Genomic DNA, 15,342 nt, shown 5'->3' on the forward strand with positions numbered 1-15,342 from the left:
ATTTCATGGTGCTGTACATGAGAAGGGGGGTTACATACAAAGTTATAGATATCGTTAACAGTAAACAAATTTACAATGACAGACTGGAACAGCGGGGAGAGGACCCTGTCCTTGTGGACTTACATTCTATGGGATAGTGGGGAAGAGACAGAAGGTTTGGGGTGCAGCAGCTCTGGTGGTTTTGAGGCGGCGGCTCGGGCGGTGGTGAGGCGGCAGAATGGTTATTGCAGGCTGCAAGCTTTCCTGAAAAGATGGGTTTTGAAGGATCTGAGGGTGGTGGATAATCGGACGTGTTGAGGTATGGAATTCCAGAGGATAGGGGATATTCGGGAGAAATCTTGGAGGCGGTTGTGTGAGGAACGAATAAGTGTGAAGGAGAGTAGGAGGTCTTGGGGGATCGAAGATTACGTGAGGGAAGATATTGGGAGATTAGTTCAGAGATATAGGGAGGGGATAGGTTGTGGATGGCATTGTAGGTCAGTGTTAGTAGTTTGAACTGGATGCATTGTTGAATTGGGAGCCAGTGGAGAGATTTGCAGAGGGGAGAGACAGGGGAGTAGCAAGGAGAGAGGTGGATTAGTTGGGCAGCAGAGTTGAGGACAGACTGGAGTGGTGCAAGAGAGTTGGCAGGGATTCCACAGAGGAGAGTGTTGCAGTAGTCAAGGCGGGAGATGATGAGGGCATGTACAAGAGTTTTAGTAGATTGAGGACTGAGGAAGGGACAGATTCTGGAAATATTTTTGAGTTGGAGGCGATAGGAGGTGGCAAGAGTTTGGACTTGTGGTTTGAAGGACAGGGCAGAGTCAAGAGTTACTCCGAGGCAGCGGATTTCAGGTGCAGGAGAGAGCGTGATGCCGATTACCATAATAGATAGATCGGGTAGGGAAGATACTTGAGATGGAGGAAAGATAATGAGTTCCGTTTTGTCTACGTTGAGTTTTAGGAAGCGAGAGGTGTAAAAAGAGGATATGACTGATAGACACTCCGGGATTTTGGACAACAGAGAGGTGACATCTGGGCCAGAGAGGTAGATCTGAGTGTCATCTGCATACAGGTGGTACTGGAAGCCATGGGACTTTATGAGTTGTCCTAGGCCAAGAGTATAGATGGAAAAAGGTAGGGGCCCCAGGACAGAGCCTTGGGGGACTCCAACAGATAGAAGGCGGGATGAGGAGGTAGTGTGGGAGTGGGAAACGCTGAATGTGCTTTCAGAAAGGTATGAGGCAATCCAGGACAGGGCATGGTCTTTGATGCCAAGGGAAGAAAGAATTTGTAGCAGTAGGCAGTGGTCGACTGTGTCGAAGGCAGAGGACAGGTCGAGAAGGAGGAGGATGGAGAACTGTCTGTTAGGTTTGGCTGTGAGTAAGTCATTAGTAATTTTGGTCAGGGCAGTTTCAGTGGAATGGTGGGGGCTGAAGCCAGATTGGGGGTTGTCAAGGAGGAAATTAGATGAGAGGTGGGAGGAAAGTTGAGCATGGACATGCTGTTCAAGGAGTTTGGAAGCAAAAGGGAGCAGTGATATGGGGCGATAGCTGGGCATAGCAGTTGGGTCAAGGTTTGATTTTTTGAGGATGGGTGTTATGTTGGCATGTTTTAAGGCAGAGGGGAAGGTATCAGAAGATAAGGATAGGTTGATGAGATGGGTTAGGGCTGGAATGATCATGTTAGTGAGGTTGGGTAGCAGGTGGGAAGGGATGGGGTCAAGTGCACAGGTGGTGAGGTGTGATTTGGAAAGGAGATGAGTAAGCTCTCCTTCAGTGATGTTGGAGAGGGAGGTTATTAGGGAAGGGCAGAGGTCTGGTATGTAAAGTGGTTTGGGTGGTGGAACAGTAAAGGTTTGTTTTTTTTGGTCGATCTTGTTTTTGAAGTAGGTGGCAAAGTCCTCAGCAGAGATGAGTGGAGTTGGAGGTGGCAGTGGTAGGCAGAAGAGAGAGTTAAATGTGCTGAACAGTTGTTTTGGGTTGTGGGATAATGAAGATACAAGGTTTGTGAAATAGGTCTGTTTAGCAGAGGTGAGGACTGATATAAAGGCAAGAGTAGCTTGTTTGAAAGCAGTGAAGTCATCTGGCAGGCATGTTTTCTTCCAACGCCGCTCCAAGACCCTGGATGCTTGTCGAAGTTTTTTTGTGAGGTTGTTCTGCCAGGGTTGCCTATTGATTTGTCGCACTTTGCCATGCATGAGCGGGGCGACTGAGTCTATGGCTGATGTGAGGGTGGCGTTGTAGAAAGCGGTGGCACTGTCCGTGATGTGGAGTGAAGATATGGAGGACAGAGGTAGAAGAGAGTCTAAGAGTCTGTGAGTGTCTAGGTGTGCGAGGTTTCTGCGAGGATGTGCAAGTGGCTGGACGTGGGGGGGGCAGGTGAGAAGGATGAGGATGAGAAGGTTAGTAGGTGGTGGTCAGATAGGGGGAAGGGAGAGGTTGTGAGATTGTGTAGGGAACAGAGGCGGGTGAAGATGAGGTCTAATGTATGTCCATCTGTGTGGGTGGCTATGGAGGACCACTGAGTAAGTCCAAAGGATGAGGTAAGTGACAGGAGTTTGGAGGCTGCTGGCTGGTGTGTGTCAATGGGGATGTTGAAGTCCCCCATGATTATGGTGGGGATGTCAGCAGAAAGAAAGTGGAGGAGCCAGGTGGAGAATTGGTCGATGAAGGCAATGGCTGAACAGTGGGCAGTGGTCGGTATATGACAGCCATTTGGAGATTAGAGGGAGAGTAGATACGGACAGAGTGAACCTCGAAAGAAGGGAGGATAAGGGAGGGTGGGGGTTGGATAGGGTTGAAGGAGCAGTTTTTAGAAAGGAGGAAACCCACTCCTCCACCATGTCTGTTGCCAGGGCGAGCAGTATGGGTAAAGTGGAGGCTGCCATAACTCCGGAGAGGCCGTGTCAGGGGGTGTCAGCCAGGTCTCAGTGAGGGCCAGGAAGGAAAGGTTGAGGGAGGTAAAGAGGTCGTGGATCACATGGAGCTTGTTGCAGACAGAGCAGGCATTCCAAAGTGCTCCAGAGAGAGGGTGCGGGAGGGTGGGGATCAATGGCACAGGTTTTAAGTGGGAGGGATTGCGGTAGTTTCTCTTAGTGTGAGAAAGATAGGGGTGAGGTTTAGTGGGATGTATGAGGTGGGGGGGGGGAGGATTGGGGGATATGTCACCAGCAGTGAGAAGAAGCAGAGAAAGGGAAAGCAGGTGGGTGAAAGAGAGTGAACTACTTGTATAGTATTTTAATAGGAGAGATCTGAAGTTAAGGAGCAGGTCTGCCGATGAAGCGAGGTGGGGGGGAAGAGAAAGGGGGAGATAGTTATTTGGTTCGAGGGTGCAGGGGTTTGAGGATGGCAGAGGAGAGTGAAGATTAGTGGAGCAAAAACGGTGAGGGAAAATGTAAGCATGGTTAAATAGCAGAGTATGAAAAGAAAGGCAAGTAAAATATGAAAACAGTGATTATTCTTACCTTCCGACCAATTTCTGGACTATTTCTGGTATATTTCTGATGTATCACTTTAAAGATGTCACTTCAAATGATGTCAAATCTGACCAAGGTCATATCTGACCTGCTCTGTCAACTTATACCATTCAAATGTCCATGAAATGTAGCCAGGTGAGTGAGAGAGGGAGGTGGAGGGGGGTTGGTTTACAGCAGGGAGCAATTAACAAATAGCAGTTAATAGAATATTTGACTAGCATCAAAGCTGAAGAAACAGGCAGGATAAGATGGAAGTGTGGCGCCCCTGAGGGTTCAGTCACCACAGAGGTACTGCACCTCCTCCTGAGGTGTGGTACCCCACTATTCAGGTAAGGTGGAGACACCTGACCACACTCCAACACCTGCATCCCACACAACATAGTAGTGTAGCAAAGCACCTTTGGTGACTCCCTGCTTGGAACACAAAGAGTGCTGGGAGGTGGGCGGAGCCTAGTCTGCACCAAAAGATTGGGAAGAGTTTAGGTTTTAGGGAGTCGGACTCAGGGAGTCTGAGAGAGAAGATCCCCTGAGTGGGATGGACGAGGGAAGAGCTGCAGCAGACCTCAGTGACCTGGGTCTGCTGGCACAGGAAAGAGACATTGATGGAAAGCTTGACTCTATAAAAAAGATAGATTTGAACGGAGCGTAAGGAGTACTGAGGATTAGGGTTAGAGCAGAACCCTTCCCAAGTTCACAGCGCATGGCCGGGGTCAGGTCCCCGAGGTTGCACGGATACTAATGGTCCTGCAGCAGACACCGGAGGAATAGAAGTTGTCACCACTTTATTCCCACACAAGACTTGGGGGCACAACAGCAACGTGAGTGAGCCGGGATTCAGTAGCAAGGAGTCCCCGAAGCAGGCTACAGCTGTCTGTCATACAAGTTGAGTTCATAGGAACATCTGACAGGAGGAACTCCAGTGTAACTCAGTACTGAGAGTACTTCACTATAGGCGCAAAAGGGAGACGTTCAGAAAAGGCACATATGTTGGCGGAGTGTTGGAACTGAGTACTTCATCTTGCCTGGAAGTTGACTGAGCTCCTGACCCGGAGGACACGGCACGGATGCGGGCACCTGTATGCACAACAGACTGTGAGTAAAGCTTTGGAACTACATGCCCTGGTGTCCTCCGCTTATTCCTGCGCCAACCCACTGAGCACTGCTACATCTCTGTGCCTGACACTGCACCATTTACGTCTCTCCCCTATCTCTTCACCTACACTGCCCTGGGACTACTGCCATACCTGTGGAGGGCCACAACATCATTGCAGCACTACACCATCTGTTCCAGAGGGTCTGTCTGCAGCGTCGGCTTAACATCTTTATTGCCGAACACCACAGGTGGCGTCACGAATCATTCCATGAACATTTCTGCTATTTACAATGGGCGCCCAGGGCCACGGACCGGGTCATAGCTGCCGTGACAACAACCCCACTCGTGGAGATCCGCGGGCCCGGCACCGAGTACCCCACAGCCCTGGGTGTGAGGGCGACCCAGAAGGATAAGACTAGGTGTGAGGAGCACGGGCATATCAATATGCATACAGTAAGTTTGAAGTATGATACCTGGAATTAAGGTCAGGGGTAAAAACAGAGTACAGACGTACCAATTAAAAAACAGAGGGTGAGGAGTGCATGAGGGTTCAGGGGTTTAGTGGGTATTCTGGATTAAGCGGGTTCAGCAGACGTACCTTTGGATAAAAGCAGATGGATCAGGACATGGCAGCATGAAGGAGAATATACCATGGTTTATCAATCTGGTATATTTCTGATGTATCACTTTAAAGATGTCACTTCAAATAATGTCAGATCTGACCAAGAAATAACCACAAGTACACCGTAACAATAAATTAAATAGAAAAAAGGCATATGACCTGATTATGGCAGTACAAGTCATGTGTGAACAGCTCTTTAGAATGGCCAATCCGTGGTTCCCCCACAATCAATTGGGCATTTGGAAATTTGTGACGCTGTAAGGAGGAAGACCGGCCTGTGGGTACCTCTCCTGTGTTGGGTCCGGAACTGTCGGGGCTGTCTCCTCTGTTGTCCGGGGGAAAGAATAAGTGACCCGACAAATCTCGTGACCCAGAAGCAGGGATCGTGACAAAGCAGCAGTGCGCACGTAAGCAGTCTGTTTTGGTGCCAATCAGCAGCAGCGCGCAGACATGAGAGCAGCGCGCTCTGTCCCCCGAGTACCGGAGCCGCAACAGGTTGGTCCCCGCCATCTGCAGAGGGACTGCTGTGCAGAGAGGTGTCGTGCGCTCAGTAACTGCCAGAGATAGAGGTGTCATGTGCCCACTGACTGTGAGTACCACGCACGTGCAGAGCAGGCAGAGCCAAGTACCGGACAGACTATTGCAGCCTTCCCTGCCACTTTTGACTTTGGGAGTGCTGTGGCCTTGTTTGCTTCGGCCGCATGTATTCATGGATTAGGGGCTCATCGGAAGGAACCAGACACTGACCGCTGTCGCCAGAAGATAGACCATCGTATAAAGGACCTCTCTTTAAACATTGTTTCAGCCATTGCTGACTGTTCTGTCTCCGACATAATTAATGACTCCTGAACTGCCTATTTTGATAACATACAATGATTGCTGTATGTATAGAATGTTCAGATTTCTATAGTTTAATGTTTAGTGTTTTTGGCTCCATCCTGTGGCCAAAGTCATAACTGCATGTTATTATACATTGTACTTCCTGATTCATTTTCCCTCCAATCCACAATGTATCCTGTGTAAGTTTGCAAAGTACCATGGTCTATCCCAGCCCCCTTTTTCTCTTTAGTTTGCCATTTTCTGTCAAGTCTGCATACTGGAAGCACTTCATCCCTCTTCTCCCCCTGCGTTAGCATTGCCGGTAGGTGACATTTTCCCTCTATACATCCCTATCTCTCGTATTAGTTAGCTTAGTTAGTTCCCCCCATTCAGCTAGTAGTACAGATCGTGTATGCCTATGTATATTGTGTATTCTTATGGACACAGCACTGATTCTATGTATCTGTCTTGTATTGTAGTTTCACCATCTATATACCTACGTTCAATAAAGCACAGATTCAACTACAGTCTCCCTTATTGGACCCCGGTATAGCGGTTTAGCTGCTTGTTAAGCTATATGTATCCCGTTCATTTAGCTGAAGACGGGACACTGACACTGCAACTCCCTGTGGGATCATTTGCTGTGGAGGAGTACAAAGGACCAAATAAGTTTTTTCTAAAAAGACTCTTCTTATTCTACGCCTATTGTTCTGCACATTTTCCTATTAACCATTTGCATCCCTGCGAGTAGTTAATCCCTTGTTAAATTAAACTGTTAAATTTGTTAACTCTTGCTCTGCCTTCTGTCTGTCACTGCATCCTACAACCTGCTAACAACGCGGGGAGAACGAGGGTGATTGGGTGCCACCTCTGAGGATTGTACTGTGTATGATGTTCAGGTGGAGGAAGAGGAGGAGAGGCCACTTGATGCAGCACTTGCCATCCACTGGAGCATATGTTCTTTCTGAGCCTCATCTACAAGGTAGACTGCTGTGTGGCTGCTAAATCAATGGCGTCGAGTAGCCCATCCAGTTACAAATGTTGTCAGTGGTCTTTGGATATGACTATTCCCCCTTCCAACACCACCTCGCTTTTTCCAACTTATATTGTATGTACCCTTCCTCTCTTTAACAAGCTGTTTCCCAACCCGAGACCCAGACCTGTTAGTCACCTGTGACTAAATTATTAATCAGTATTTATTGGCTGATATAGTTGGCTAGACCACAGAATTAGCACAAAAGACTTTGATTATAAAATGAGGTCTGGTACCTGCAACAGACTGTTATCCCAAATGATTTGGGTTATGAAATGAGGCCAGGTGCCTGCCGCAGAGTATTAGTCCAAACGATTTTGATTAAGAAATGTGGCCTTCTGATTCCTAACTGCAACCTAGTTTTATCCCAAATGATTTGGATTAGCAAATTGGGCCTCGCTAAAACCCAATAATAGGCCTAACAATTTTTAAGTGGAACTCTGGCCTTCTGATTTGTCAATGAAATACAGTTTTATAACAAACGATTTGGATTAGCTAATTTGTCCTCATTGCTGCACCCCAATATTAGGCCTAATGATTGCTATGAGGAACTCTGGCCTTCTGATTTGTCTCTAAATCACAGTTTTATCACAAACGATTTTGATTAGCAAATGGGGCATCAGGACACTGCCACATAGTTTTTGCACAATCTAGCTCGAAGCAGGATGCTATTTAGTTAACTGACAAGTTCACTTGCAGTACTATCATGAGTGACCTCTCTGAACTGTGAGACTGAGAAAATGGCACCAGCAAAACAAAATGTCCGCTTTTCATATTGCCAGGGACATGTGAATTTGGCAGCCAATCAGGCCTTGTGTCATGACAATGTGAATGGTTTCTGTGCCCTGATTGGCTGCCAGAATCAACACACATAAAGTTAAGTGGAAAAAAAAAGCGTTCCGCTCCTCTAACCTCTCCACACCCCCTCCCCTCATCAAACATGTTCCCCCGTCAACTCCACTCATCATACAGCACCACTATCCTAGCCAAATTAATAACAAAAGCATTAGTGGAAACGCAATCATTTACCGAACTGTGACTGAATTTTGCTGACTTTGAGTAAAAATGCTTGTATAAGCGAACACGAATCGTGGCGAATTTGAAATTGGCAAACGCTTTCCGAACATGTTCGCTCATCTCTAGTAATTAGTAAGTGCACCATTTTCTGTCCTTGCCTTCATAAGCTTGAAGCTCTTAAATACGTCATCACCTTTTCTCAACAGCTAAGACTTAGACTGTTAGACTTTGATTAATTACTATCATGGTGCAATACTGGTGGGTGTGGACCCATGATGCCATGAGCCAAGCGTAACTACGTGTCTACCAGGTCTTCAATAGGGCCCCTGATGGTGAGAATAGGATGGGCTGCTGGTAAACACTAAATGCCACTCTAAGGCAGTTCCCAGGACTACAGCAGTGACCAGAGGGTCACAAGTGCAAGTACGAAGTACAAGAAGGTGAGACAGAAGCGAAGTCAGATGTTCTGAAGTCAGGGCAAGCAGAACCTCTGCACTATGCAAAGTTTGAGTCAGGGATGCAGAAGTCAAACAGAGCGACTAAAAAGGCCAGGTCAATAATGGGAGATATAATACAGAGATATGCTTAAACAGGTGGTAGGAGGCTAGGAACCATCGCTCCGACAAGGAATGGTGGGAAGAGCTGCCCAGTGTAGGCCCTGCTGGCACAGGATAAGCCAGGGAGCTTAATTTCTGCAGGCCACAGAAGGGTTTAATTCCTGCAGACTCGCTTTACCACCCAAAGTCAAACAGAAACAACATGCAGATGCAGAAGCACTGAGAAGTGCTGCAAAAGGCAAACTCAACAAGATGGCCTGACATGAGGAGAATCTGTTCGGTGGCAATGATGAGCAGATCAATGCTGAGGTCGCATGTGAGTTACCACCGTGACATGTCTTCCTGTGGTCAGTGATTTTACACAAATATCTGCAGTCATGGCCTCACTTGTGCAGAGCTATAAGTTCAGAAGTACTTGTAATTGAGGATCCATTAGAAATTGGAGCTTTACATCAATATGCTCTTTCCATCTGTTTGACTGCCAGACATCCTCATTGGTTATCTTGCATGGATTTAACCCCTTATCTACGATGGACGTAATATTCCGTCCATGTGACCATGGACCTAATTACCATGGACGGAATATTATGTCCCAGCGATCAGCGGCGCCCACGTGGTGAGCGCCGCTGATCGCGGCCGGGTGTCAGCTTATTATCACAGCTGACACCCGGCACAATGTGTCAGGGGCGGTCACGGACCGCCCCCGACACGTTAACCCCTTGTACACCGCGATCAAACGCGATCGCGGTGTACCGGGGGTTAAAGGGAAGCATCGGCAGGGAGGGGGCTCCCTCCGTGCTTCCCTGAGCCCCCCACAGCAGCGCAATGTGCAGCGCTGCTGCGGGGGTCTCTTTCCCAACAGGCCCCCGGATCCAAGATGGCGACGGGGGCCTTCGGGGGCCTGTAGGGAGCTGACTTCCTCACTGCCTGCAAAGCGCAGGCATGAGGAAGTCTGCAGAACTGCCTGTGACAGATTGCTGATCTGTCACAGTGATCTGTGATGTGACAGATCAGCGATCTGTCACAGGACAGTGATGTCCCACCTGGGACAAGGTAATAAAGTAAAAAAAAAAAAAAGTGTTAAAAATAATTAAAAAAAAAACGCTAAATAAATTAGTAAAAAAAAAAAAAAAATTCCCCAATAAATCCATTTTTTCAAAATAAAAATAAAAAAACAATAAAAGTACACATATTTGGTATCGCCGCGTCCGTAGCGACCCGCCCTATAAAACTGTCCCATTAGTTAACCCCTTTAGCGAACCCCTTAAAAAATAAAAATAAAAAACGAAGCAAAAAATAATGATTTATTATCATACCACCGAACAAAAAGTGCAATAACGCGCGATCAAAAAGACGCATATAAATATCCATGGTACCGCTGAAAACGTCATCTTGTCTCGCAAAAAACGAGCCACAATACAGCATCATCTGCAAAAAAATAAAAAAGTTATAGCTCGCAGAATAAAGCAATACAAAAATAATTATTTTTTATATAAAATTGTTTTCATTGCAAAAAACCGACAAAACATAAAAAAAGACCTAAATGAGGTATCGCTGTAACCGTACTGACCCGAAGAATAAAACCGCTTTATCAATTTTATCGCACGCGGAACGGTGTAAACGTACCCCCCAAAAGAATTTCATGAAATGCTGGTTTTTGTTCATTCTGCGTCCCAAAAATCGGAATAAAAAGCGATCAAAAAATGTCACGTGCCCGAAAATAGTACCAATGAAAACGTCAACTCGTCCCGCAAAAATAAGACCTCACATGACAAAGTGGGTCAAAATACGGAAAAATTATAGCTCACAATATGTGGTGATGCAAAAACTATTTTTACAATAAAAAGCGTCTTTTAGCGTCTGACAGCCGCCAAACATAAAAACCGCCATAAATAGTAAATCAAACCCCCCGTTATCATCCCCTTAGCAAGGGAAAAATAATAAAATTAAAAGAAAATGTATTTATTTCCATTTTCCCATTAGGGTTAGGGCTATGGCTAGGGTTAGGGTTAGGGCTAGGGTTAGGGTTAGGGTTAGGGCTAGGGTTAGGGCTAGGGCTCAGATTAGGGTTAGGGGTGTGTTGGGGTTAGGGTTGGAGTTATAATTGGGGGGTTTCCACTGTTTGGGCACATCAGGTGCACTCCAAAGGCAACATGGCGTCTGATCTCAATTCCAGCCAATTCTGCTTTGAAAAAGTCAAATGGTGCTCCTTCCCTTCCAAGCTCTGCCATGCTCCCAAACAGTGTTTTACCCCCACATATGAGGTATCAGCCTACTCAGGACAAATTACAAAACAACTTTTGGGGTCCAATTTCTCCTGTTACCCTTAGGAAAATAAAAAATTGGGGGCAAAAATATCATTTTTGCGGAAAAAAATGATTTTTTTATTTTCACGCCCAGGCGTTATAAACTTCTGTGAAGCCTTTGGGGGTTCAAAGTGCTCACCACACATCTAGATAAGTTCATTAGGGGGTCTAGTTTCCAAAATGGTGTCAATTGTGGGGGGTTTCCACTGTTTAGGTACATCAGGGGCTCTCCAAAAGCAACATGACACCCGCAGACCATGCCATCAAAGTCTGCCTTCCAAAACGTCACTACTTCCCTTCCGAGCCCCGACGTGTGTCCATACAGTAGTTTTCTCCCACATATGAGGTATCAGCGTACTCAGGACAAATTGGACAACAACTTTTGGCATCCAATTTCTCCTGTTACCCTTGGAAAAATAAAAAAATTGGAGACTAATTGATCATGTTTGTGGAAAAAATACGATTTTTTTATTTTCATGCCTGGGCATTATAAACTTCTGTGAAGCACTGGGGGGTTCAAAGTGCTCACCACACATCTAGATAAGTTCCTTGGGGGGTCTAGTTTCCAAAATGGTGTCATTTGTGGGGGGTTTCTACTGTTTTGGTACATCAGGGGCTTTCCAAACGCGACATGGTGTCCGATCTCAATTCCAGCCAAAAACGTCAAATGGTGCTGCTTCCCTTCCGAGCTCTGCCATGCGCCCAAATAGTGGTTTACCCCCACATGTGGGGTATCAGCGCACTCAGGATAAATTGCACAATATCTTTTAGGGTCCTGATACTCTTGGAAAAATAAAAATTGAGGGTGAAAAGATCATTTTTGTGGAAAAAATATGATTTGTTAATTGTACGGCTGTATGTTATAAACTTCTGTGAAGCCCTTGGGGGTTCAAAGTTCTCACCACATATCTAGATAAGTTCCTTGGGGGGTCTAGATTCCAAAATGGTGTCATTTGTGGGGGGTTTCCACTGTTTTGGTACATCAGGGGTTTTCCAATCGCGACATGGTGTCCGATCTCAATTCTAGCCAAAAACGTCAAATGGCGCTGCTTCCCTTCCGAGCTCTGCCATGTGCCCAAATAGTGGTTTACCCCCACATGTAGGGTATCAGCGTACTCAGGACAAATTGCACAATAACTTTTAGGGTCCTGTTACCCTTGGAAAAATAAAAATTGGGGGTGAAAAGATCATTTTTGTGGAAAAAAAATGATTTTTTAATTGTACCGCTGTACGTTATAAACTTCTGTGAAGCCCTTGTGGGTTCAAAGTTCTCACCACATATCTAGATAAGTTCCTTGGGGGGGTCTAGTTTCCAAAATGGGGTCACTTGGGGGGGTTTCCACTGTTTAGGTACATCAGGGGCTCTCCAAACGCGACATGGCGTCTGATCTGAATTCCAGCCAATTTTGCATTGAAAAAGTCAAAAGGCGCTCCTTCCCTACTGAGCTCTGCCATGCGCCGAAACAGTGGTTCCCCCCACATATCAGATATCAGCGTACTCAGCACAAATTGCACAATAACTTTTGCAGTCCAATTTCTCCTGTTACCCTTGGTAAAATAAAGAAAATTGAACCTGAAGTATTTTTTTTGTGAAAAAAAGTTAAATGTTCATTTTTTTTTTAAATATTCAAAAAATTCCTGTGACGCACCTAAAGGGTTAATAAACTTCTTGAATGTGGTTTTAAGCACCTTAAGGGGTGCAGTTTTTAGAATGGTGTCACTTTTGGGTATTTTCTATCATATAGACCCCTCAAAGTGGCTTCAAATGTGATGTGGTCCCTAAAAATAAAATGGTGTTGTAAAAATGAGAAATCGCTGGTCAATTTTTAACCCTTATAACTTCCTAACAAAAAAAAATTTTGGTTCCAAAATTGTGCTGATGTAAAGTAAACATGTGGGAAATGTTATTTATTAAGTTTTTTGTGTGCCGTATTGCTGTGATTTAAGGGCATAAAAATTCAAAGTTGGAAAATTGCGAAATTTTAAAAATTTTCGCCAAATTTCCATTTTTTTTACAAATAAACGCAAGTTATTTGAATGCAATTTTACCACTAACATGAAGTACAATATGTCATGAGAAAACAGTGTCAGAATCACTGGATCCATGGAAGCGTTTCAGAGTTATGACCTCATAAAGGGACAGTGGTCAGAATTGTAGATATTGGCCCGGGAGTTAACGTGCAAACCACCCTTGGTAGTGAAGGGGTTAATTTCTTCACTTGCAGCCTTTATCCATTTAAAGGCTTCATCTTTTTAGAGCTGAAATATACAGTATCTTCCTCAGATATGAGTTACGGTTATAAATACTGATCATGCTTATCTTGTATGAGAGACGTACAGAAGGTTTACCTTTGCTTTAGCTTATTGAGTGCATTGGTTCTGTATCTTGTTTCAGTGGTATCTACTTACTTGTGGGCTTGTGCTGACTTAAGTCATTTGTTCAGGACTCATCAGATCAGTGATGTCATCACATTATCTTTCATATCCTCAGTGAAATTAATCCTGCTTCTAATTGTAATATGATCTCTATTAAAATTAAGTTCTTCTACATTAATTGTATGGTAAATCAAGGCTAGACCAAATTTACTGCGAATCTCCAAAAATTTGCCACTGATATGGAAATTTTCATTACTAGCAAAATGGAAAATTACTTAAAATAAGTGACAATTAGAAAGGTATAGAGAAAAATAAGAAAAAACTAGTATGTACACGGAGTTCCCAAGCCACAGTGATAGAGGTCTGACTTTTTCTCGCAGAGTATAGTATGTAAATCGAAATTCTGGCGCACTGCGATGCGCCTCCTGCGATCACCCAACCTAAAATACATTTCCAGATTATGGAGACTCAAGTGTAGATAACAATTATCAGAGTGAATTGATTCAAGATGAATCAAATTAGCCTCATTTTATTTATTTATTTTTAAATCACATTTGCAAGTATCTGAATTTTTAGCAATTCATTTCAGTAAGTTCAATGAAGGGCCACCATTCTGGTGAATTACAGAGGGCTGGAATGGAAACTAAAAAAATGAACTATTGATCAACTGTCCCCTCCTACCTGTCCAGTTGCAATTGGTCTTTGGTTCAGCTGTTCTTGTATCTTCTGTTTTCTAATTTTGTTCTGTACCTCAGGCCACTTCTGGCCAGGTCTTTTTTGACTAGTCCCAAAATGTCAAGTAAATGTGTGGAACATAATGATCCAAAGACCTGTCCAATAGAAGTTGGAGGTCTAGGATAAAGACAGAAGATAATAGATTGAAGACATATGAGCTGATTCTAATCAGCAGGCTGCTCCTACATGGATAGAAATAATAAGGGTTGTGTTGTTCACAAACACGCCATGATCCAAGAGTAACAGAGCTAAAGTTGTTGATTGATTGACACATTGATTGTGAATTGCAGCACTGATAGCAGCAGCCATCTGTCCTTGTCTAACAGTGTCAGTGACTCCTGCCTCTCTATCCCTCTTAATTTCTATCCATTTCTCATAATGACATACAGTATATTCATTCTCTTCTCATCAAACACTTTCTATCTGTATTCTGTGTACTCCTACTGAGCTCTGAGGTCCTCTTTCCTATCCTCATTCCCCAAGGTCACGCCATCCTTCTTCTCTGTCTTATCCTATCTGTAGCAATTTTTTGCGAAGAGATAGCCTGGCATAATGTATCAGTTAGTGCAAGATAAAAATATCAGTTTTTGGGTCTCTAACTCTTTACATATATAAAGAGGCAATGCCAGTGTATAGACTGTGTAAATGCCAACACTAAATAAAACAAGGAATACAAGGTTAATATGGTTTGATATAAAATTACTAGCTATGAACTTGTTCTACACCTGGGTGGTGGGCATTTTTATTGGTATATGGTCTCCCATACTGGTATGTGTTGCCCCCCTCCTATCCTGGTGTGCATGGTACCCCTCATCCCTATCCTGGTATGCATGGTCCCCTCACCCCCCTGTCGTGGTATGCATGGTCCCCTCACCCTCCTTTCGTGGTATGTATGGTCCCCTCACACCCCTTTCATGGTATGCATGGTTCCCTCACCCCCTATCCTGGTATGCCTGGTCCCCTCACCCCCCAATCCTGGTATGCATGGTCCTCTCACCCACTTCTATCCTGGTATGCATGGTCCTCTCACCCCCCAATCCTGATATGGATGCTACCCCTCACCCCCAAATCCTGGTATGCATGGTCCTCTCGCCCCCCAATCCTGGTATGCATGGTCCCCTGCCCCCCAATCCTGGTATACATGGTTCTCTCACCCCCCTTTTTGTGGTATGCATGGTCCCCTCAGCCCCCCTTCGTGGTATGCATGGCCCCCTCACCCCCCTTTCATGGAATGCATGGTCCCCTCAACCCCCTATCCTGGTATGCATGGTCCTCTCACCCCCCCTATCCTGGTATGCATGGTCCTCTTACCCCCCTTTCCTGGTAT

The sequence above is a fragment of the Dendrobates tinctorius genome, unplaced genomic scaffold, assembly GCF_039654945.1.
Source record: "Dendrobates tinctorius isolate UK_male_01 unplaced genomic scaffold, ASM3965494v1 ptg000028l, whole genome shotgun sequence".
Lineage (NCBI taxonomy): Eukaryota > Metazoa > Chordata > Amphibia > Anura > Dendrobatidae > Dendrobates > Dendrobates tinctorius.